The sequence below is a fragment of the Periplaneta americana genome, chromosome 11 (assembly GCF_040183065.1).
Source record: "Periplaneta americana isolate PAMFEO1 chromosome 11, P.americana_PAMFEO1_priV1, whole genome shotgun sequence".
NCBI lineage: Eukaryota > Metazoa > Arthropoda > Insecta > Blattodea > Blattidae > Periplaneta > Periplaneta americana.
In genome coordinates, this window is record NC_091127.1 from 131,037,957 (window position 1) to 131,062,532 (window position 24,576).

Below are 24,576 nucleotides of genomic sequence, written 5' to 3' on the forward strand. Positions count from 1 at the left end.
CTCAACCAGGTAACTTGCCCCGACCGGGATTCGAACCCGGGCCACCTCGTTTCGCGGCCAGACGCGCTGACCGTTACTCCACAGGTGCGGACTTAATGAGATAAATGAGTTTTAAAATTACGATAACAACGCCATGTAAGGCGCTGTACTGAAATAAAAACAAATGACTTCGTCTATAAGGGGCCTTGGACAACAACAATCGATGACTTCGTCTATAAGGGGCCTTGGACAACAACAATCGAAAGCTATGAATCATAGCCTACAGAGAATGTTTCTGTGTTTGTATGAAGTAATATCGGAAGCTAATTAATTGTTTAATTATTATTTCACTATTGGAAAGTGTAGAGTCTCTAGATGGACATAATTCTACAATGTTATTACAGTAACTTCTGAAACATACAACAAGTAATATAAAATATACACATTAAAACTAAATGATATGTCAATCTTCATTAAACTATAGTTGCGTGTTATAACAATTAGGAAACATGTTTAAAGGAATTGTCATTGCACCAAATGATTGCTCTCTGGACCAAAATGACCGCATTTTAATTATTTAAATACAATTTAAATTAAGTAACATATTAAACGATTTATCCTTCTATCAAACACGAATCTTCCCTGGATCAAATGTCCTATTTTAATTATGTAATTACTTTATATTTATTTCTAACAGGTGCAGCGGAGCGCACGGGTACGGCTAGTATATTAATATAAGTAAAATAAAGAAAGTAATTAGAGCAAAGGTGACACAAATGTAAACATTTACTAGGATATCAAGGGAGTAAAACAACTCTCTACAACAGAATAAGTTAATAAGAAAATTGCATGTAATTAATTGATAATTAAAAAGTAGCAGATCACATATGAATCGGTGATTGCAGAAAGGACTCAAATCCACTTTCTTACGAAAACGAGTTAAGATCGGTTTCAATAACCCCTGAAGATAGACCTCTCGATGAACACAGAAAGGAAACTCGGTCTAGTATTTCTAAGGCCGGGTGCACACAGAATCAGACGCGACGCGACATTTTGTCTCGTGGTACTTGTCTCCCATTGATTTCTTATGATGTGGTGCACACGGAATCAGACGCGGCGCGACATTTTGTCTCGTGGTACTTGTCTCCCATTGATTTCTTATGATGTGGTGCACACAGAATCAGACGCGACGCGACATTTTGTCCCGTGGTACTTGTCTCCCATTGATTTCTTATGATGTGGTGCACACAGAATCAGACGCGGTGCGACATTTTGTCTCGTGGTACTTGTCTCCCATTGATTTCTTATGATGTGGTGCACACAGAATCAGACGCGACGCGACATTTTGTCTCATGGTACTTGTCTCCCATTGATTTCTTATGATGTGGTGCACACAGAATCAGACGCGGCGTGACGGTCGCGAGCAGACACAAGGCGACACGAAGAGACGACATCGAATGACTGCTAGAAGTTCGTCGCGAGGAAACTGTCTGATAGCTGCAGTGTACTGCGCATGCGTTATGTGTGAAATTCTAGTCTTTTCTTCCCCGTTGAGTGCAGAAAGGCCTGCAAGTCCAGGACTGAGGTACCCTTCTGCAATCAAAAGTTGGCGAACATGGGAGTCCTCTAGAATCCTAAGGCCGGGTGCACACAGAATCAGACGCGGCGCGACGGTCGCGAGGAGACACAAGGCGACACGAAGAGACAGCTTCGAATGACTGCTAGAAGTTCGTCGCGAGGAGACAGTCTGATAGCGGCAGTGTACTGCGCATGCGTTAGTAGTGGCTATGATTGCACGCTTTCATTATCTACAAAAAATACTATTGTTGTGTAGTGCACATTATTCATAATGGAGCTCGATGCGGATAAATTAGTTGATTTAGTACAGGAAAGATATATTCTGTACAATCTTTGAAACAATATCACGAGAATAATGTGGTTTCTGAAAATATGTGAAAAATTGCAAATGAGATGAAAGCACCAGGTGAATCATAATTTATAATAATAACACTGCGTAACAAATGTTAACTTTTTTTTTGCGCTAGACATGTGATATATGTTTTCTACATAATTTGAGCCTCCTGAATACGAATATGACAATAAAAACAGTTGTTGGTTACGGTTTTTGAGAAATTTTGGAATTTATATCTATTCAAAATATTGTTTTATATAATGACAATAAGGGTGTTCAGAAGATTACAGCTTTCTTTTTCTCCATTTTCTTTTACACTGGGCATCAGGTACATCATGAGCTAAAGTCCAACAATAGTCTGCTAGCATATTGGTACTCCACTGTCCTTGGTATCTTTTTTCCATAGTTGAAATTTCTTGATGGAAGCGCTCATCATGCTCATCACTGAAATCGCACAATTCTCGGGAAAAAAAAGTCAAGATGTGAGTGAAGGAAGTGAATTTTCAGGGAAATTTTACAACCCCTAGTTTAATACGCCAACAGTAAATTTTTCACTAGTTCTTCATAGTTCTCACTTCTACAGTTATCCAGAAAATTAATTCAACCTCCTTGAATGCAATCCAGACGGCTGTCTCTTTTCCTTCCAGCAAAGATTCGAAGTGATTGTCCATTATTTCTCTAATTTGTGGTCCATTGAGAACTCCCTCTTTTAATTTTGAACCACTAATAGCAGGAAATGTTAAGGAATGCGCGCTGGTCCGAGTCCTCATGGGGGAAGACATTTTCTCATGAAATTTCGGCCAATGTATGGGACCGGTGCCCACCTAGCATCGTGATGCACTTGGGGAGCTACGATAGGTAGCGAAAGCCAGATATAAGGACTGGGGGGGATCACCGTGCTAACCACACAATACCTCCATTCTAGTTGGATGATCGTCCACCTCTGTTTTGGCATGTGGACGTGAGGCCAGCAGCCGGCTGGTCGGTCTGGGCTCTTCACGGGGTGTAGCGCCACCGATTATTAATAGCAGGAAATTTTTCCTGGATATTTTTAAATGCTTCAGTTTTATAATTTATCCCTTTAACAAAATTCTTCATTAACCCTAACTTATTGTGTAAAAGGGGTAAAATTACTTCGCTTTGAGGTACAAGGGGTTGATGTATAACATTTTTCTTCCCTGGCTCTAGTGATTGTCGTTTTATTTTATAATGCATATCTCGAGCGCGAGTCCACACCTGTGGAGTAACGGTCAGCGCGTCTGGCTGCGAAACCAGGTGGCCCGGTTCGAATCCCGGTTGGGAAAACTTACCTGGTTGAGGTTTTTTCCCGGGTTTTCCCTCAACCCAATACGAGAAAATGCTGGGTAACTTTCGGTGCTGGACCCCGGGCTCATTTCACCGGCATTATCACCTTCATTTCATTCGGACGCTAAATAACCTAGATGGTGAAAAAGCGTCGTAAAATAACCCAATAAAATAAAATAAAAATAAAATATCTGGAGCGCGACTGTCCAATTCGTACAGAAAGCAACAAAATTTTGTGTAGCCTAATTGCATTCCAAAAAGCATTGCTAAAACCTTCAAATCCGCACATATAAACCATTCATACTTTGAATATTATCATTAAAGCACACTTTAAAGAAATAGCCTACACGTCCTACACAGAATACTAACACCACAGAAATATCCTGGTAAACTGAAGCGTTTTCATACGGCGAACCTGTTTCTTCCCCTCCAAATGGAACCGAAAAGGACAATAAAACAATTTCCGCTTCTAGAAGTGGATTTGACATGGTGATATATTGCAAGATATAAACTACAGTAATGTAATTAAGCTCACTGTGTAAAAAATGCACATCTCAAGTAAAATCAGGTAAACTCAAGTGAATTTATACCGCGAACCTGTTTCACTCCCTCCAAATAGACTCGTAGAAGGGCAATAAAATAATTTCCCTTTCTACAAGTGCTTCTATCATGGTGCCCTACATATACTACATTTGTTTTCACATAATGGGTCTTCACATTTGTAAAACAAAATAGTTACACACGAAATACGGTGATTTTTAAATTAAATGCATAAAAATTTAATTATATTGTGCATCTCGAAAACCCGAAGTGATGGAACATTTTGCTTGTTCTTTTTTAATTCAGGAGGTCTAAATTATTAAGAATTTGTTAGTTTTATGTCTGGCGCAAAATGACTGACGACCAGTGTAATTTGTAGTAAGCCTAATTCTCTGCTCTAAACTATCACTCATTATTGATTTAATATATTATTTTTCTTTATTGTGAGTCATGAAGTAGTCATAACTAGACATCGGATTTTTAGGCACTAAAATTGCAGTTTCAGGCGCCTAAAATAAGCTCAAAATTTGTAAAATTAGGCTCTATTTTAATGAAAATAGGCATTTTAGGCACATCAAGGTATCATACTTATTTCTTTCACTGAAATTTTTAGTTATACACTAAAATACGCACAAAAAAGTATGTTCAAACATTAAAAAAGAATACTATATTATATTTATAAACAGAGCTGCACAAATTTAATATATTGAAACTAATGAAATAATGATTATTGATATCAAGAATACTCATTTTAAGTTATTGAAATTCAGTTCCATGCTCAGACTTTATTATAATTATCTGCACAGTACACCACCAGAATTTTTTCTAAATTCTCCACAGTTAACCTTTGCCTTTTGTCACTGAGAATCATTTTGAAAGCAGAAAAACTTCTTTCAACCGAAACTGATGTGAGAGGCGCAAATTTTAAATTAGGTACAATAGAAACATCAATACTTACTGGAACATTTACACTTTCCCCCGATATCACTCTTGATACTTTTTCCAACAATGAAAATCCTACATTCTTATTTAATACGTTGTCCCACTTATTTTTACCTTTTTTCCCAGTTTGTATGTATGTTCAGCAGAATGTATGTTCACTTGAGCTTCCTTTACTATTGCTATTTGGCTACAAAGAGATTGTTTTTCACGTTCTAATTGTTCAATGCTTGCAGGTATGAAAGAAAAGTTTGATGTTATGTAGGCAATATCGTTTTTCACTCGTGAGTCATTCAGACAATCTTTCACTGCTTTCACACACGCTGCACTATCAGTTTCAGGTAATTTATCAATAACTGTGACCACTTCTTTAAAATACTCAGAATAATACACCACTGACTGAATCCAGGTTCCCCATCGTGTAACAACCGGTTGAGGTGGGAGTGGGATATCTGGAAAGTTCTCTCTGAATATTGAAATCCTGGATGGGGCTTTACAAAAACATTTTTTTTGTGTTAGAAATAAACGAATTGACAAGAGGAAATTCATTTCGGATTGTTTCAGAAACCCTGTGAAGGACATGTGCTAGACAGGTTACATGCGTGAGGTTAGGATAAAATGTTTTAAGAAGTGGAGCTGCAGCAACCATGTATGAGGCAGCATCAGTACAAAACAACAGAACTTTAGAATCGTCTATATCACCTGAGTATAAAGACTGTAGGCCTTTATTTACAAAATAAGCAATGGCTTGGCTATTCACTTTCGAAAGTTCCTTAACACATAAGAGGTGTGGAATCGAAGGTCCATCAGGACTAAGTTTTCCTACTACCATATTTGCTATATACCTATTCATAGGATCTGAGGTTTCATCCACAGAGACCCATATGTAAGAATCACCTATATCCTCCCGAATGGAAGCTAAAGTTTCATTGTATATTCTGTCTAAGTAATTTTTTCTTAGGGTCGACTCAGATGGGATATTTTGTTTGCAGTATTTTTGTAAAAACTGTCTTAAAACCGGATTTTCAATACATTTCAGGGAATGTTAGCAGCAACAAACGCTCTGGTTAAATCAGCATAGAAATTGCTGCTGAGATTGGATGAAGTAGGCTGTGTTAGTAAAGTTTGTTGCAGTTGATTTTTCTGCTGAGCTTTAGCCTTATGAGCCGCTCCTTGCACATGCTGCTTTAGGTGGCACTTCTTTTCTTGCGAAATCTAAAAATGTAAAGTAAACTGAATTAAAATAAAATCCTAATTGTTGTATTGCCGTATTTCTATCACAAAGTTAGTGGGTTCGAACAATCAAAATTTTAATGACCTGCAAATACTTTAACTATCGGAATTTAAAAGGTTAAAGTGTAGTGGTCTTAAAAAGAATTATACCTCAGGATAGCTCAGTCAATGTATAAATATTATAGGCCTACTCATTAAAATTAATAGAATTTATATATTTCAACTATTGTTACATACCTGTTTGCTACAAATCTTGCAGAATATTATTTTTCCATCATAAGTGAATTCTGAATATTCTGTTATCCATTGCCGGATCAATGTAGATTTTGCACTTATATTTTTCGGCATTATGGGGTTAAACTTCACAGGAAAACGTCCTACCGCTCAAAACTTCTCAACACAAATAAGGTGAGGGAAAGAGCAACTGTTAACGAGCATTCAAATGAACCGTTGTTATTGAGATTCAATTGGACAAAAATACAAAGTTCCACGTATTGTTGCATTTCCTAGTAGTGTTAACACTAGGAGGGTCATTCTTTTAAATATTTTGTAACGGTTTACCCTACTAATTCGCAGTTTTACGACTTTTCATAAATATTTCAAAAACACTCTTTCTCCAAAAATTGTGATTTTATGACACTCTGAAGGGCAGTACAGCTAATCGGTTTCAGACCGAAAACAGTCATTTTTATAGTATAGTATATCTCTGAATCGGTAGCAGCACATGTTGTGATTATTGCCTGCTTCAAAACTAAGGTTGGTTCTTTGTCGGCATTTATGCCTCCAAACATGTTAAATTCGGTGAAATCTATTGCGAGTGTCGTGAGATTCAAAACATTTTGTTTCCTTTATCAATGGTTTCATGGCCGGTGTGAAGCAAACTTTCCACTTTTTAAATGCCTTAAATTTCGCAGTGAATGCATGTATAAATTATAGAAAGTAAGAGTAAAATGCGAAACTTTACAGTGAGTTAGGCATTTTTAGGCGAATATTAACAAATTAGGCTCTAATAACCGTTTTAGGGCATTTTAGGGCACTATAAAACTCTTTGAATACCTTTCAATTTCCATGAAACACAAATATTAATAATTATTTTTACTTTTCTCCTAAAGAAACAAAATAGGCATTTGCCCTAGAATCGGATGTCTGGTCATAACATAAAAAATGACGTTTTAATTTTAAGACTCTTTCAATCGTATAGATTTTTAGGAGCTTGCGTCCTTAGGAAATAATAAGCAACTACAATAGAATTTTTCATATAGACAGTCCTCTATTATTGACGCCATTTTCTAGCCTAGGCCAGTTTTCCAATCCCACAGCCAGCAAATCAGTTGTCGCGAGCAGACAGTTTTAAGCTGTCGCGAGGCGTTGTAAAGCAAAACGTAGCGTCGCGCCGCGCCGCGTCGCTTCGCGTCTGATTCTGTGTGCACCCGGCCTAAGTCACTACTCACATTAACTGAAAACATGTTTTTTGACAATTAACCAAAAGCTTATATCTCACTAATACTCTTTGGCAGTAATTATTTTAAATATGCCATATATTATAATGCTAAATTAATGAGTCACTTTTGAAGTTAAACTTTCTTAGCATCATATGGGTATTGTATTATCTGTGGACATCTGTAAATTAGCAGCATTGACTGAGTACTAAATGTCGCGGAGCTGACGTCTAGCGGAGAGGTGTGGTATTACGATCACAAATACAAATATACATATTAACATGGCGGGAATCGGACTATTGTTTAAAAAGTGCGGTACTAATGTGGAATAATATATTATACACTTAAGAAATGTTGAATAGTACTCGTATTTAATGTAACATTATTATTTTATATCAAAGCTGCATATTATGAGAAATACTGCATACTTCGTACTACTTTTCGTAATTAATTGTTACATATTTTTTCTTTGCCTTAGTGAGACAAAATTAATTCTGATATTAAGAGTGAATTTACATATCCATTGCTGACAACTGCAAAATAAAATTGGTGGTAATTTAATAAAACCTTAAAATTTCCAATACATTTTAACTTCTATTCATTTATGAGGCTTAAGTTTAAAAAAGCTAACTTTTATTGTTCTATCAACACAGAGAGGAAGGCATTAGGCCTTCTAAAGAATTTTGTTGACTCACGTTTTATGATCCCTCGGAAATCGAAAGTACGATTTGAAGCATTTTGTAATTGTGTAATTATTGTAGCAGTTATAAATAGCACACATACACCCTGATATTTTAACACAGCACTAATTAATAAATCTATTTACTAGCCCAGCAACAATATACATTATAGCACATTACAGCTTGCTTCGTGGGTTTCAGCACACCCTGCCGCTAGGTAGCAGCACCTGGGCCGTTCGCGCGCAGAACTGCTAGCTGTCCGGTATTATTACAAAGGTATTTGATTCTAGAGACCTCATGTGTACCTATGATGTAGTATTAAGAACCAATTAGAATTAATAGGGCCTATTCTATTTCATTATTAATATTTTTGTTATTTAACATAAGTCGTGAATTATGTTGAAGAACATACTACAATACACTTTATGCTCGACCATGCCAAAATGTAGTAATTATACACCTGGTAGTAGCCCTTTAATGTACCTCATTAAAGTACACCTATTCATTACAGTTCAGTTGTTCAGCCAATGAGAAATCACCATTGTAGCATTTTAAAAGCGCAAGTATCGATTATTCTCGGATATGCAATCGAAAGACAACTAGCGAAAAGTCACGGAGGCTGGAAATCCAGTACTGTCGCAGAAGGTTATGTTCTGCTACTATAATAATTAGCGTTAATTGTAAATAATATTCAAATAAATTCAATTTTTCATCTCGTTTTTCAATTCTAAATCAATTTCCAGGTTATATGAAGACTAATGTTCATGTTATTCTCTAGATTATTTCAAGGTCAATGACATTCGTCCCTCGGAAAACATCAATACTTTCGCGTCTGCGCACATCTCACAATTTAGAAGGTCAGTTCCGCTCCTCACTTACATAACCATAACATGAATACTTATGAATAATTTCAAGTTACAAATATGGTCTGGCATAAAAAGTCGTATGAAACTTGCCTATAATGGTAATTAAGACGCTCGTATGAAAATTATGAAACTCGCTTGCGCTCGTTTCATAAACAAACATACTCGCGTCTTAATTACTACTCTTATAGGGTCGTTGCATAATGTACTATTCTATTTCATATTTCAAGTAAATTACTAATATAAGTAATTAACTAAGCAGTTATAACTATTAATGTCTGTTGATTGCAGAAATGACTTAGATCAAACACATTTAAAAATTAATAACGTACAAACTACCAGTGAAATTTGTTTTATTTAATGTTTAATCACTGAGTATACCGTATATGTATACTTAAAAAAAATAACACTAAGTGACCCAGAAAATTCTGAACACTTTTTCTCAGTTTTCTCAAAAGCAGATTTTCTGAACTTAAGTAGCTACTTTCTGCAATCATCGATTAATATATATTCTTAGAATATTCGTCATAAAGGTTTTCATCAATTCATCATTGTCATTTGCGTTAAACACCTATGATATCTAGGGACAGTATTTTTTGGTAATAAAGATAGGCAGGAAATTTGCTACAATTACTTTCTTTGTTATATTGACACTTCTAAAAGCATAAAATACCATATTTCGAAGATGTTCGGGTAAAGGGGGTTAAGTCATTTTTTATGCAAATGGAGTTTCGTTCCCCAGGTACGAACATAAGTTAAAATCTACAAGTGGATGTGAAAAGAAAGAAAAACAATACTAGGATTTGATGTGTTTTAGGTGTGTACAAAGTTATTTACAATAAGGATCAGAACCTTAATTTTCATTTACATCAAAACTAATTATATGACTTATCTCACTTTACACGAACACCATCGAAGTAAGCAAAACAAACTCGCGAAATTGCGCAAAATTTGAATAATTGTGCGAAATATGTCAATATTTCTATATTTCCTCTAAGTTATTGTGTACACACAATTTTACAAGCTCTATGGCTATCGAAAAAATCGATTTCAGTAGTGGATAGCAGCAAGGATTGAAGAAAGGGTTCTTTTTGCCTACACTTATGAACATCATCAAAATATAAACTAAGCATAGCAAGAGAACAAACGAACAAAGGAACTACTAAACCAACAACTAAACAAGCAAATAAATAACTAAACAAATAAAAAAGTAAACAACTAATAAATAAATAAGAAAAATAAATAAACATTAATTAAATAACTAAGTAAATAAATAACGAAATGAATGACTAAATAACTAAATAAATAAATAGGCACATTTCATCCAGAAGAATTTGGGATGTGGTGTGCATTATTCGGTCACAGAATGATTAGACAAATTTTCTTTAAATAAACTGTAAATACGATGTTAGACAATATCTTCACGGACTTTGTGGAGCATCAAACTTACATAGGGATATTTTCAACAGAAAGGCGCCACATGCTATACCTCTAACGAATTAATAGCATACATCAGTAGCTTATTTGAGAACTGTAGTATCTATGAAATTTGTGGCCTCCAAGGTCACCAGACTTGACACCAGCGCATTATTATATGTGAGGACATCTAAAGGAATGCGTTCGCACAAACAGATCACGAACCATCCAGGATCTCCGGAAAAAAAACCATCACAGCCGAAATAAACAATATTATTATGTAGATGTTGAGGCATGTATCTGACAATATGGTGAAACGTGCAAAAATGCGTCTCAAGGAGAAGGAATAACACTTCCACCGCATCCTAAAGCTAAATTAATTTATAGTTCATTATATTACGATGCTTTATCTACTGCTCTGGTCATCTAGGGCAGCTTTTCTCAAACTTTGTTGGAGGACCACTTTAAGTCAGAACAGTTCCGCGGACCACCTTACTCTTGTTCCCTTCGAAAGCAAATTTATCATTTTTATAGCATATTTTAATACCAATTTACTTATATTTTAAAATGGAAATCATTAATTAATTTAATATTAGTATTAACTAATTAAGCTAATATTTATAGAAGAAAATTCTTTTTTTTTTCTTTAATAAATATTTAATTGAAGGCTATTAGAGTTTGGATAATCTTTAAATTAACTAAAAATATATATAAATAGATGTTGGTACTCACATTAATGAGATGGATGAGCCCGCCGATTCTTGCACAGTTGTACTAAGTATATTTGGACGTATGCTGGTAAGCTGAAGTTGGAGATCGTCATATACATCGAGTCGATTTCGGTAGCCTACTTTGCGTTTATTAGAGTTAGTAATGAAAACCCTTTCTCACACAGATACGCAGAAACAAACTGAATTATAATCTTTAAAGCACCATAGTACAGTTCACTATATTCTCTTTTCACTTGTGATGTAGTCCAGGAATTAACCATATCTTCCGCTTCGAATTTCATTTCAAGTCCGGTTTCATTCGAGAGTTCAATTAACTGTTCTCTTTCACTCAATGAAAGTTTGTTAGTTTTAATATCGCAATGAAAGTGATCACGAACCTATGAAAATTCGTCATGTTTACTTGGAAAATAAGTTTTCAAATTGTGACTTCAAAGCTATATTAGTAGTGTACGATGTAAAGTAAGTGACTATTTCAATGTGCAGACTGGATGTCGGCAAAACTATTAAGAAAGTTATAAATACCTGAAAAAGTTCGGTACTTTGGTCCTCTGTTGTGAATTTGGGTGGTCCCTGGCTGGGTTACAGGGCAGTGCCAGATGTGCAGGGAAAATATGGCGAGAAACACCACATTCGTAGTGCTTTAAATCCCTCTTTTGTTGTTGAGAGAAGAGTGGGAAGTCAGTAGACGGGTAGGGTAATAAATTTCATAAAATGTCAGTACTAAGAGAAAAAGTGAAAGACGATTGCCATGTGTCATTTCCAAACTTTGAGATTTTCAGCTATAGAGTGATAAGCAATTCGTTTGAATTTTATTACTTCTTCTACCTTTTTTGAAGGACCACAAGGGCAGACCTCGAGGACCACACGTGGTCCGCGGACCACAGTTTGAGAAACGCTGATCTAGGGTCTGAGTGAGATGAAGATGATAATGCTAGCGAGATGAGTCCAGGGTCCAGCGCCGAAAGTTACCTAGCAAATCCCAACCAGGATTTGAACCCGGGTCCGCTCGTTCACGGTCAGGTAGGTTAACCGTTACTCCACAGCGGTGGAATGAGTTATTTTCCCAGAGATAATATCTCATTTATTCTTGGTTACGTTGTTTTATTTAGTCAACAGACTTAAATATAAAATGTGGGCATTGAAACACGCTGTATAAAATGACACTTTACTGTTGCGCACAATATACATTTCCATCAAAACCCCGAAATCGATTAGTAACAAAATAATTATATTTTTTCTCTTTACTTTGTATAATGTTAAAAGATAAAAGCCTAAACAAAAAGACTTGACGGCACTAATGCATGCAACTGTTTGTTATGAGAAGTCAGCATATAAACGAAATGTAAATTTAAAAAACAGAGAGCTGTAATTCACACGAAACACACACCTGAATCGAAGGAATACGATTTGTCACCAAAAATGACCCCTAAATCACTTCAATAATAATTCACAAATATAATTAACACTACCACGAGGCGAGCAAGTCAAAACTCAACACTGAAACCATAAAAAATTATAGGAAAAGGGAGAAAAAGAACCGACAGCTAATGAAGTACCCACCCCTAGGAGGTTATGACTAATGGATAGCTTACAACTCACATTTAAAATTCGTAGAGGTAGGGGAGGGAAGGAATGCGAGATTTATATCAGGATCTCTGAATATTTGATGTTCTGTGCAGCGATATCTCGCGGGGATATCTTGCCACGCAAATTACGCCAGCGACAAGGGTGACGAAAATAAGGATCGCAGCGGGATTGAAACTAGTTTTGACAGCATATTATTTTTACAAAGACGACAGGTGTGCTGCCCCAACCCCTTTCCGGTCAGAATGAGACAATATGGATCTCTTTTTTATGTCATGAAAGGCAAAAAGCTTGAAGTCATTCTTTCAGATTAATGGCGCGATCGAGTTACAAATCCAGGGTTAATAATTACACATTCAAGGACTGGCATCGAGTGTTTAACAAATGCTCTTCAATTTTTTAAGTCGACTGCAATTAATGCAAGCTGTGTTGCGTTTCGAACAAGCAGCTATTTTCTTCGAATATAATTCCGCAGTTCACACGGCAACACAACACTATAGCATACCGAACATGTTTTTTCAATTTATTCCACCTCCCTAATAATGACTATGAAAGAGGTAATTACTTATTGAATGACACTGTCTTCTACGTAAAAAGGTATTACGAAACAACGAAACCTATAATAAACACGATTAAATATTACACTGAAAAAATACAGAATTTTGACTACTGAGGAGGTATATTTCACATCTTGAAATGTTAAATCAAGACAATTATTGATTAATATAATAAGAAGACACGTTACCCAAGAGACACTTTAATGAGACTTTAGTTCAAATCCTCAGTTATCTTCGTGCAAATTGGCCATAAATTCTTTAAAGAAACTGTAGTACATATTCTCAGTTATCCTTGTGTTATGTTATGTTTTATTTAACGACGCTCGCAACTGCAGAGGTTATATCAGCGTATCCGGATGTGCCGGAATTTTGTCCCGCAGGAGTTCTTTTACATGCCAGTAAATCTACTGACATGAGCCTGTCGCATTTAAGCACAGTTATCCTTGTGGAAATTGGCCAACAATACGTTAAAGAAGCTGCAGTTCATATTCTCAGTTACCCTTGTGGAAATTGACCATAAATAGTTTAAAGAAACTGTAGTTCATATTCTCAGTTAGCTTTGTGGAAATTGGCCATAAATACTTTAAAGAAACTGTAGTTCATATTTTAAGTTATCCTTGTGGAAATTGGCCATAAATATTTTAAAGAAACTGTAGTTCATATTCTCAGTTATCTTTGTGGAAATTGGCCATAAATACTTTAAAGAAACTGTAGTTCATATTCTCAGTTACCCTTGTGGAAATTGACCATAAATAGTTCAAATAAACTGTAGTTCATATTCTCAGTTAGCTTTGTGGAAATTGGCCATAAATACTTTAAAGAAACTGTAGTTCATATTCTCAGTTATCTTTGTGGAAATTGGCCATAAATACTTTAAAGAAACTAGTTCATATTCTCAGTTATCTTTGTGGAAATTGGCCATAAATACTTTAAAGAAACTGTAGTTCATATTCTCAGTTATCCTTGTGTAAATTGACCATAAATAGTTAAAAAAAAAACTGTAGTTCATATTCTCAGTTATCTTTGTAGAAATTGGCCATAAACATAGAAGAGGATAAAAACGAAATAATTAGCTTGGAAAATATTCCAGACACCGGCAACTATATTAACTTTTAGTTAAACAAAAAAATTTTGAGACAATTAAATATTTGTAACTTTACATAGGCCTATTGATAAAATCGGTGGCATGGTATCTACAAAGATTGAACGAAGAACATTTTCTATAATTATTTCATACTTTATACCAGACGGAAATTTTGTCGAATATCTTTTTGAGAAGATTAACTCATTATGTAGATGAAATTATTGGAGATCATCAGTGTGGTTTCAGGCGTAACAGATAGACTATTGATCAGATTTTTTGCATTCGACAGATATTGGAGAAAAAATGGGAGTATAAGGGTACAGTACATCAGTTATTCATGGATTTCAAAAAGGCGTATGACCCGGTTAAGAGAGACGTTTTATATAATATTCTTATTGAATTTGGTATTCCCAAGAAACTAGTTCGATTGATTAAAATGTGTCTTAGTGAAACCTACAGCAGAGTCCGTATAGGCCAGTTTCTATCTGATGCTCTTCCAATTCACTGCGGGCTAAAGCAGGGAGATGCACTATCACCTTTACTTTTTAACTTCGCTCTAGATGTCTAGAATATGCCATTAGGAAAGTTCAGGATAACACAGAGGGTTTGGAATTGAACGGGTTACAACAGCTTCTTGTCTATGCAGATGACGTGAATATGTTAGGAGAAAATCCACAAACGATTAAGGAAAATGCGGAAATTCTACTTGAAGCAAGTAAAGAGATAGGGTTGGAAGTAAATCCCGAAAAAACTAAGTATATGATTATGTCTCGTGATCAGAATATTGTACGAAATGGAACTATAGAAGTTGGAGCTTTATACTTCGAAGAGGTGGAAAAATTCAAGTATCTTGGAACAACAGTAACAAATATAAATAACACTCGGGAGGAAATTAAACGAAGAATAAATATGGGAAATGCCAGTTATTATTCGGTTGAGAAGCTTTTGTCATCTAGTCTGTTGTCAAAAAATCTGAAAGTTAGAATTTATAAAACAGTTATATTACCGATTGTTCTGTATGGCTGTGAAACTTGGACTCTCACTTTGAGAAAGGAACAGAGATTGAGGGTTTTGAGAATAAGGTTCTTAGGAAAATATTTGAGGCTAAAAGGGATGACGTTACAGGAGAATGGAGAAAATTACACAACGCAGAGCTCCACGCATTGTATCCTTCACCTGACATAATTAGGAACATTAAATCCAGACGTTTGAGATGGGCAGGGCATGTAGCACGTATGGGCGAATCCAGAAATGCATATAGAGTGTTAGTTGGGAGGCCAGAGGGGAAAAGACCTTTGGGGAGGCCGAGACGTAGATGGGAAGATAATATTAAAATGGATTTGAGGGAGGTGGGATATGATGATAGAGACTGGATTAATCTTGCTCAGGATAGGGACCAATGGCGGGCTTATGTGAGGGCGGCAATGAACCTCCGGGTTCCTTAAAAGCCAGTAAGAAAGTAAGTAAGTAGTATACCAAAAGGAAATATAAAATTGGAGCGACTAGTCAAAATATTCACCTCTTGTAACCGAAATAAGCTGGATGTTTATTATTACCATATCATTACCATTATTCTTTAGTCGATATCATTACAATTATTGTCCTCAATAGCCACTGCCGTAGATCAGTTGGTCGAGTCGCTTCCCTGCCGATCAGGATTTCCACTGGGGCGTGAATTCGATTCCCTCTTGGGCTGATTTGTAAAGCGAATGCCAGGTGATCTATGTCGAATCCTCGGCTTCATCTCGCAAAATACAATCTCGCTATCACCAATCCCATCAACGCTAAATAATCCACTATTTGATATAGCGTTGATAAATAGCCAAAAATTATTATTATCATTATTATTATTATTATTATTATTATTATTATTATTATTTACTGGCTTTTAAGGAACCCGGAGGTTCATTGCCGCCCTCACATAAGCCCGCCATTGGTCCCTATCCTGAGCAAGATTAATCCAGTCTCTATCATCATTTCCCGCCTCCCTCAAATCCATTTTAATATTATCATCCCATTTACGTCTCGGCCTCCCCAAAGGTCTTTTTCCTTCCGGCCTCCCTACTAACACTCTATATACATTTCTGGATTCGCCCATACGTGCTACTTGCCCTGCCCATCTCAAACGTCTGGATTTAATGTTCCTAATTATGTCAGATATAGAATACAATGTGTGCAGTTCTGTGATGTGTAACTTTCTCCATTCTCCTATAACTTCATCCCACTTAGCCCCAAGTATTTTCCTAAGCACCTTATTCTCAAACACCCTTAACCTATATTCCTCTCTCAAATTGAGAGTCCAAGTTTCACAACCATATAGAACAACCGGTAATATAACATTTTTTATAAATACTAACTTTCAGATTTTTTGACAACAGACTGGATAATAAAAGCTTCTCAACCGAATAATAACAGGCATTTCCCAATTTATTCTGTGTTTAATTTCCTCCCCAGTATCATTTACATTTGTTACTGTTGCTCCCAGGTATTTGAAATTTTCCACCTCTTCAAAGGATAAATTTCCAATTTTTATATTTATCATTATCATTATTATTATTATTATTATTATTATTATTATTATTATTATTATTATTATTATTATTATTATGTAGCACGTATGGGCGAATCCAGAAATGCATATAGAGTGTAAGTTGGGAGACCGGAGGGAAAAAGACCTTTGGGAGGCCGAGACGTAGATGGGAGGATAATATTAAAATGGATTTGAGGGAGGTAGGATATGATGATAGAGACTGGATTAATCTTGCACAGGATAGGGACCGATGGCGGGCTTATGTGAGGGCGGCAATGAACCTTCTGGTTCCTTAAAAGCCATTTGTAAGTAAGTAAGTTAGTAAGTAAATATTATTATTATTAGTATTAATATTTTTATTTACATTATTAACTTATATTTAATATCACTATTATTGTGATTATATGATTATCATCATTATCAGTAATATCACTATCATTGTAATTAATATCATTATACATCATATGAATAGCATGCGCAGAGATAGAATCCCAAAAGTCATGCTCCATTATCGTCCAAACGGGAAAAGATATCTCGGTCGTCCAAAGAAGCGCTGGATTGAAAATTCAACTGTGAGATCGTAATAGACCATATGGCTTAATACTTGAAGGGAAGAAGAAGAAGAAGATTATCATTAAAAATTATTATTATTATTATTATTATTATTATTATTATTATTATTATTATTATTATTATTATTATTATTATTATTAATATTCGATCCCAGGTGGTGACAGGATTTTTTCTCGTTGTCAAACTTTCAGAACGGCCCCAAGGTTCCCTCAGCCTTCTATAAAATTGAGTACCGGGTCTTTCCCGGGGGTAAAAGGCGGTCAGAGCGTGGTGCCGACCACATCACCTCATTCTAGTGCCGAGGTCATGAAAGCATGGGGCTCTACCTCCATGCCTCCCAAGTGCCTTCATGGCATGTTACGGGGATATCTTTACCTTTTACCTTTACCTTTATTATTATTATTATTATTATTATTATTATTATTATTATTATTATTATTAGGTATATAACTATTATTACTACATCATTCTTCTTCAGTCCATATCATTGCCATTTTCATCCTTAATAGCCACTGGCATAAATCGGTCGGCCGAGTCGCGTGTCTGCCGATCCGGAGTTACGCTAGGGCGTGGATTCGATTCCCGCTTGGGAATCTATATTTCCATTTTGTACTATGTTCTGGTCACGAGACATAATCACACAGTTTGTCCTTTGAAGGTGTACTTCAAACCTATCTCTTTACTTGCTTCAAGTAAGATTCCCGTGTTTTCCCTAGCAGTTCGCGGATTTTGTCCTAACATATTCACGTCATCCGCATACACAAGCAGCTGATGTAACCCGTTCAATTCCAAAACTCTCTCTATTGTCCTGGACTTTCCTAATAGCCTATACTTAGTGTTAGGTTTTAAAATTGCTCGCAGTATGTTGTTTAAATAAAGAACGGTCTGCGGAGTAATGACCCCATTACGCAACCGCCTAATTGTTCCCGACGCTCGTAGCTGAATCGAGTTTGACGTGCGAAGTCAGTTGCATGTCTACAAGGCGCAACCCCCTCCCACTTCCTTGTATTGACTTGGTTGGTAGCGCGCCCTGCTGCCGTCATTTGTCACCCAGTGTGTGAACCGCCATTGTTGCAGGAGAATAGTGGGCCTTGTTTCCGGACACCTTTCCCTTTTCACCAGTTTTAACATTTCCTTCTTTGTCCTGTCACTCACCTCCACTTGTTTCACCCCATTCCACAACTCCTTAATTTTCTCTTTGCGTCGCTTAAAACACGGATTTACGACTAAGGCAAAGTGAAATTCTGTTACAACGTGCGCTGTAAGTTTCAGTTTTATCATCTATTAGCAATAACGCGATATGCAATATGTCAGTGACGCAATGAAAATCTTTACTTAATTGAATTCTGTATTCATTACATTACACATGTTTTGCTATTAGATTTATGCATGAGATAGTAAATATCAGTACCTTAAAAACAATATACTTTGCAAACTTTCACTCAATAATGAGTTTTGGAATAATATTCTGGGGAAATTCCACAGATAGTAACAGTATATTCCTACATACAAAAAAAGACTAATTAGAATAATAGTATGTGCCAAATCTACGCAATCTACTTCCAAAAAAGTACAAATATTACCAATGGCTTGTCAGTATATTTTTTCCTTGACTATTACATTTTTACTACGTCATACTACTTTTGACAAATGAAACGGTACGAAAGGAAGTATTTCAACCAATCATGGCTGCTTATCGTACAATTTTATCGCGTCCCTAGCATTTGATTAATTTTATCGCGTCCCTAGCATTTGTTTGATTTTATCGCGTCCCTAGCATTTGTTTCTTTGTTTGCCAACATTTCAAACTGCGCTGGTCTGGATGTCAAAAAAAAAAAAAAAAAAAAAAAAACAAAAAAAAAAAAAACAGAAAATTACAAACCACTCCAGTCGATGCACAGCAGTTTCAAATATGACTTGCATTGGCATTCAAGAACAAAAATTAATAAAAATCACGGTCATGCATCTTCCCTAAAATCCTATTTACAAATAAATGAGCACCATTCGGAAATCCTGAATAAGTTGAGGAATACATCATGTAGGCCTAAATCAATGAGTTCCACTTCTTTTACGCAAACGTCCAATATAACATCAACTGAACCACCAACCACTAAAACATTCAAATTTGAAAATTGTGGATTCAATAACTATTTCTTTTAAAATTATTCATGTTTATTTTTTATGTCATCGTCGTTAATTAAAACTTTTCTAACACTTGTATATTATATTATTTAGGTTATGTTATAGCTTCTGCTATATGTTATTATGGATAGTCACGCATCAGAAATTGTTTAATATTAAGATTTATTGAATATCATCTGTCAAGTGACGTTGATTATTGGGATCCGGATAATTGAAGTGGAATGCAAATGTTTTAATAAAAATGAAACTGAATCAACAAAGCCTTCTTGAATAGTAACACTGCCATTGTATTTTGATCTAGAAGGCATGGGTAGTAATCGTCTACATAGTTCAATGAAGAATCCATAGTTGGCACAACTGATAACAAGATAACAGCTAATCATAACACACTACTGCCATCTAGCATGCATCTAGCGTAATATTTGTAATGTTGAGACGGTACAATAATACATTTGAAGACAGTTGTATTTTCGTAAGTCAATATTTTATTGTATTGGAGTACTTCGTTACTTCTAATCTTTATATACTTTCTTCTAATCGTGTAAAAGTCAATTAAATCTCACTCGAGTTTTGATTTTCTCTAGATAAATCAAACCCTCTAGTGAGTTTACTGTTGATAATCTTCATCATATATATTTTTTTATTTTATTGGGTTATTTTACGACGCTGTATCAACATCTAGGTTATTTAGCGTCTGAATGATATGAAGGTGATAATGCCGGTGAAATGAGTCCGGGGTCCGGCACCTAAGGTTACCCAGCATTTTCTCGTATTGGGTTGAGGGAAAACCCCGGAATAAACCTCAACCAGGTAACTTGCCCGACCAGGATTCGAACCCGGGCCACCTGGTTTCGCAGCCAGACGCGCTGACCGTTACTCCACAGGTGTGGACTTCATCATATATAATAGTGAAAATGTTGTAACTAATTCAACAGTTCATAGCATAAATACGCATCAAAAATGACTTTCATACTCCATCGGAAAGTCTATAGTGCTATGAAAAAGAAGTGCGTTATATGGCAGTATTTTTTAATAGCCTCCCTATAGATATAAAAAATGAAACTCAAAACATAAGATTATTTGGCACCAAATTAAAGAAGTATCTAATTTCCCAACCTTTCTCTTCTATAGATGAATTCATGACATTCAACAACGCTTCATGGATATTTCTTGTTGTACGAATGTATATTCATGAACATGATTAAGCATGCCTGGAAGATTGCTACTTTTCCAGGTGGATGTGATGGCCTTTGAAGCTGCTGCCAATGTTATCTGGGACTCTGAAGATTCGAGTTGCTCAATTCCCAACTGCAGAAATGCATCATTCATCCTATGTGCTTATTGTCGTTTACATTAATTGTGCTTAACGGAATTCTACATCAAAACTCACATACATGTTTAAGTAGTCTGTATGTAAGGACGTCTAGAATTAGTAGAATAATCATTAGGCCTATTTATAGTTGAGTTTCCTTCCGTATTCATTATTATACAAACAGCTATCTATCTAGGCTCATAAACATTGTACAGGGAGATCATTTTTTTTACTAACATTTCTAATATTAACCTGGCTATATCTTTGAATTAACTGTTGAGAATCGGAAACACCGTTTGCTACTCCCTTTCACGACTGGAGTTCGATGATACTGGCGTAAAATACAAACAGATCACTTTACTAGGTATAGGAGGGAAGAAAAGTAGTTCATTTACGTAAACTAGGAAATATCGCGATTTTGAGTTCGATAATTTTCATTAGGTTTTTGTTTAATCAAAACACAGTACTGTATTAACAAAAAGTGTTTTTACTCACGAACTGACTATCCATGCGGACGTATTCATTATGCAGTGTAGGCCTATATTATACTGTCTAAGCACATTAGCGTACAATGTGGAGAATGAAGTTAAATTTAAAAATAATCATAATGTGGATATTTAAACACATTTTTCAAAATGGTGGCCGTTCATTTCGATACACATACAGGCTTTAGTTCTTTGGTGCATATTATCGCACTATAGACTATTGTACCTAATTCCAATTACCAGTTTCGTCCTTAGTACTAGTAACTCATGTTGAAATAATTCTGTACCTACTCTATAAAAGAGTACCTTACGTACTGTAAATTCAATCTTACTTCTGCCCGATCCAAAAAGATAAAATTAGTCGGATTTGCCATCTACTGTCCGTCCAAGTGGTTTTGTCGCAGGGTCGTATAGTTTTGGCCGATGAATTGTATATGCTTTAAATTGAATAGTAATCTGTATAGCTCTATTGATAAATTGTTTGTGTTTGTAATTTGAAGTAGTTTGCATGATATGTATTATCAATTTCTGTATTTCACAACTCATTGAATTGTTTATGCCTTAAATTTAATTAACCTACTTGTTTTGTATTATACATATAGGTCAACTGATGAATGATCGTTTGCGTTCTAAATTTAATAATCTCATTGGATATGTATTGTATATTTTTAGTAGAGCCATCGATGTAGCTCAGTCGGCAGACTCGCTGGGCTGCTGATCCGGAGCTGCGTTCGGGCTTGGGTTGGACCCCCCTTTGGTCTCATCGAATGGTTTCTTCCGAGGTTTTCCCCAGCCGTGGGACTGAAGCCGGATGGTCTATGGCGAGTCGTCGGCATCACTTCATTTCCCCCTTTGATTTGATTACCTGGATGGGTTTTTCCGAGGTTTTCCCCAACAAAAAGGCAAATGCCGGGTAATCTTTTGGCGAATCCTCGGACCTTACCTCATCATTGTAGAAAATTACTACATTGTAAAACTGTAAAAATTGTAAAATATTGTAAAAATTTGTAAAAATTGTAATTGTAATATTGTAAAATTTTGACTTGTTCCATAGCTTAAAGCTTCATTGCTCATGCAAGATCGATGGAAGATAATAAATAAATGAAATGAAAATGAGGGGCGAAATCACGTGACAGTTAATTACTTAACGAGGTCCTTTTATTTAAGTTATTTTAAACGATTGTATAATATTACGTAGACGTCCAATTCCTAACAGAAATTAATGTTTTGAGAAAAGAGCTAAGCCAGCTCAGCCACTAGCCTTTACAGAGGTGCGAGTAGAAGCGGGTGGGGGAAACCGGGATGCGACGTAGGCAAACGAACAACATTACCTGTGCAAAAATATTATTCATTATTGAAAGCTCTTTCGTCACTGGAAAACGGGAACATATTTCTGGAACGTAGGCTACTATACTCACTAACTCAGTACTGTTTACTGTCTATGACCGTAAGGTGACTTTGATTGTATACGCGGCCTTGGTTCTGTGTGGAGGACGGTTGGAAGTTTGCTACTAGAGGCGGTGGGAGTGAAGTACATTAAAAAACTCAGGTGCAATAAAAATTGAAGTAAAAATAAAATGATATCCCTGTATAATTACCACTATGGGCAGCTACAGTTGGTACCATAAGCATTGATTACAGCTGAACTTTCCATTCTATTTGATTTTATACCACTATCAGGCAGGCGCTTCGTGGATGTACTTTGTAAGGTTTATTCTGCGATCGTACAACTGGGCCTAAGTGTCATAAATGGAGTACCGAAGTTTTACTTCCCTCACCTGTATAAATTCCGAAGTTCGAGTATTTACTTTTTGCTGTAAGTAGTTTAGGAGTGTATAAATATCACTTATTGATCAAAATATCCTCTATTTTATTACAAAATGATGTATATTTATTCATTTTATTGGGTTACTTTACGACGCTGTTTCAACATCACAGGTTATTTAGCGTCTACCAAAATGATGTTACATTGTAAATAATTTCATTAAAATTTTCATAATAAATATGATCGATATACAGTGGAACTCCACAAATAGACACAGCAATGGTCCGTGTGTGAGGCGAGGTACGAACGCTGTCTTTCTACGGAGTGCTGCGGGCATTGGTAAAAATAAGGGCTGTACAATGTTTTTTTTTATGGCGTGCGAACCGAAACATAAATAATTGACGTATATAATTTTAAATAATATATTGTAGCATATGCAAAATATATAACAAAACAAATCCGTGATTAAGTATAATACATACGTGATACATCTGAAACATAAAACAAACTTCTGGAGGAAAAACTCTCTAAATATATCTACATACGGGGCTTTCATTTCAAAACTTCCCACTCTAAATAACTAGTTGATTAAATTGAATTCAATGTAAACCAAGAAACACGTAAATTTAGATATGAAGGGGGAAGTCTTAAACAAGGCTTAATTGCATTTTAGATTTCACCTCCCACCCCCAGCCACTCCCATTTTGAAATTTCAAATGGCACCCCTATATTTTTATACTTGAATGTGAAAGAGCATTCAATTGTTTATACACCACATTCGTTTTCGCATCTTTTCTTTTCTATCGTCGCCTGGCAACCTGCATTTTTGTTATCGTTGATTAGAGCCGAAGAGAATAAAGCTACAAAAACTTATTGAGCATTTCTTGTAACAGTTGTGTTTGTGTATTAAATTATTTTAAAATGGTGTATACCCTTCAAGAGAGAACATAAATCATCCCTATTGATTAAATTTAGGAGATACACAAAATAAGCTGTTTTCATCCTACAATCAACTGATAATAACAAAGCTTCTTATAATCACTACAGAATGCCTCGTAATTAGATGAATTTTGTTTTATCCAATGTACTGTTCTGATCGAAATGTCAAATTCTTGAGGGATGGCTCTGATTGATTCACCTTTTTTAAACCGTTCCAATATTTGTAACTTCCGCTTCAACATAAGTACACATTTTTTTGTTCCCTGCCTTGCTGCCAACGTGTACGAGTATCTGCACACTACTGCACTGGTTCAACTGGTTAGCCCTGTGCAGCACGGGACAGGATGCGTTGACTTACCTTGTATCGTGAAGTATACGAGAGTGAACGTCTATTTGTGGAGTTCCACTGCAGTAAAAGTTTGCAAATAGGCAAGAAATATAAATCTAGCTATTAACTAATGTAATTATAATGCAGAATGAAATAATAGTGAAACGGTAGCAGAGAGGAATATGGGAAGAAAATCTACTGCTTCAGAATTTTTCTGCGGAGGTAGACGCAAATTTTCAC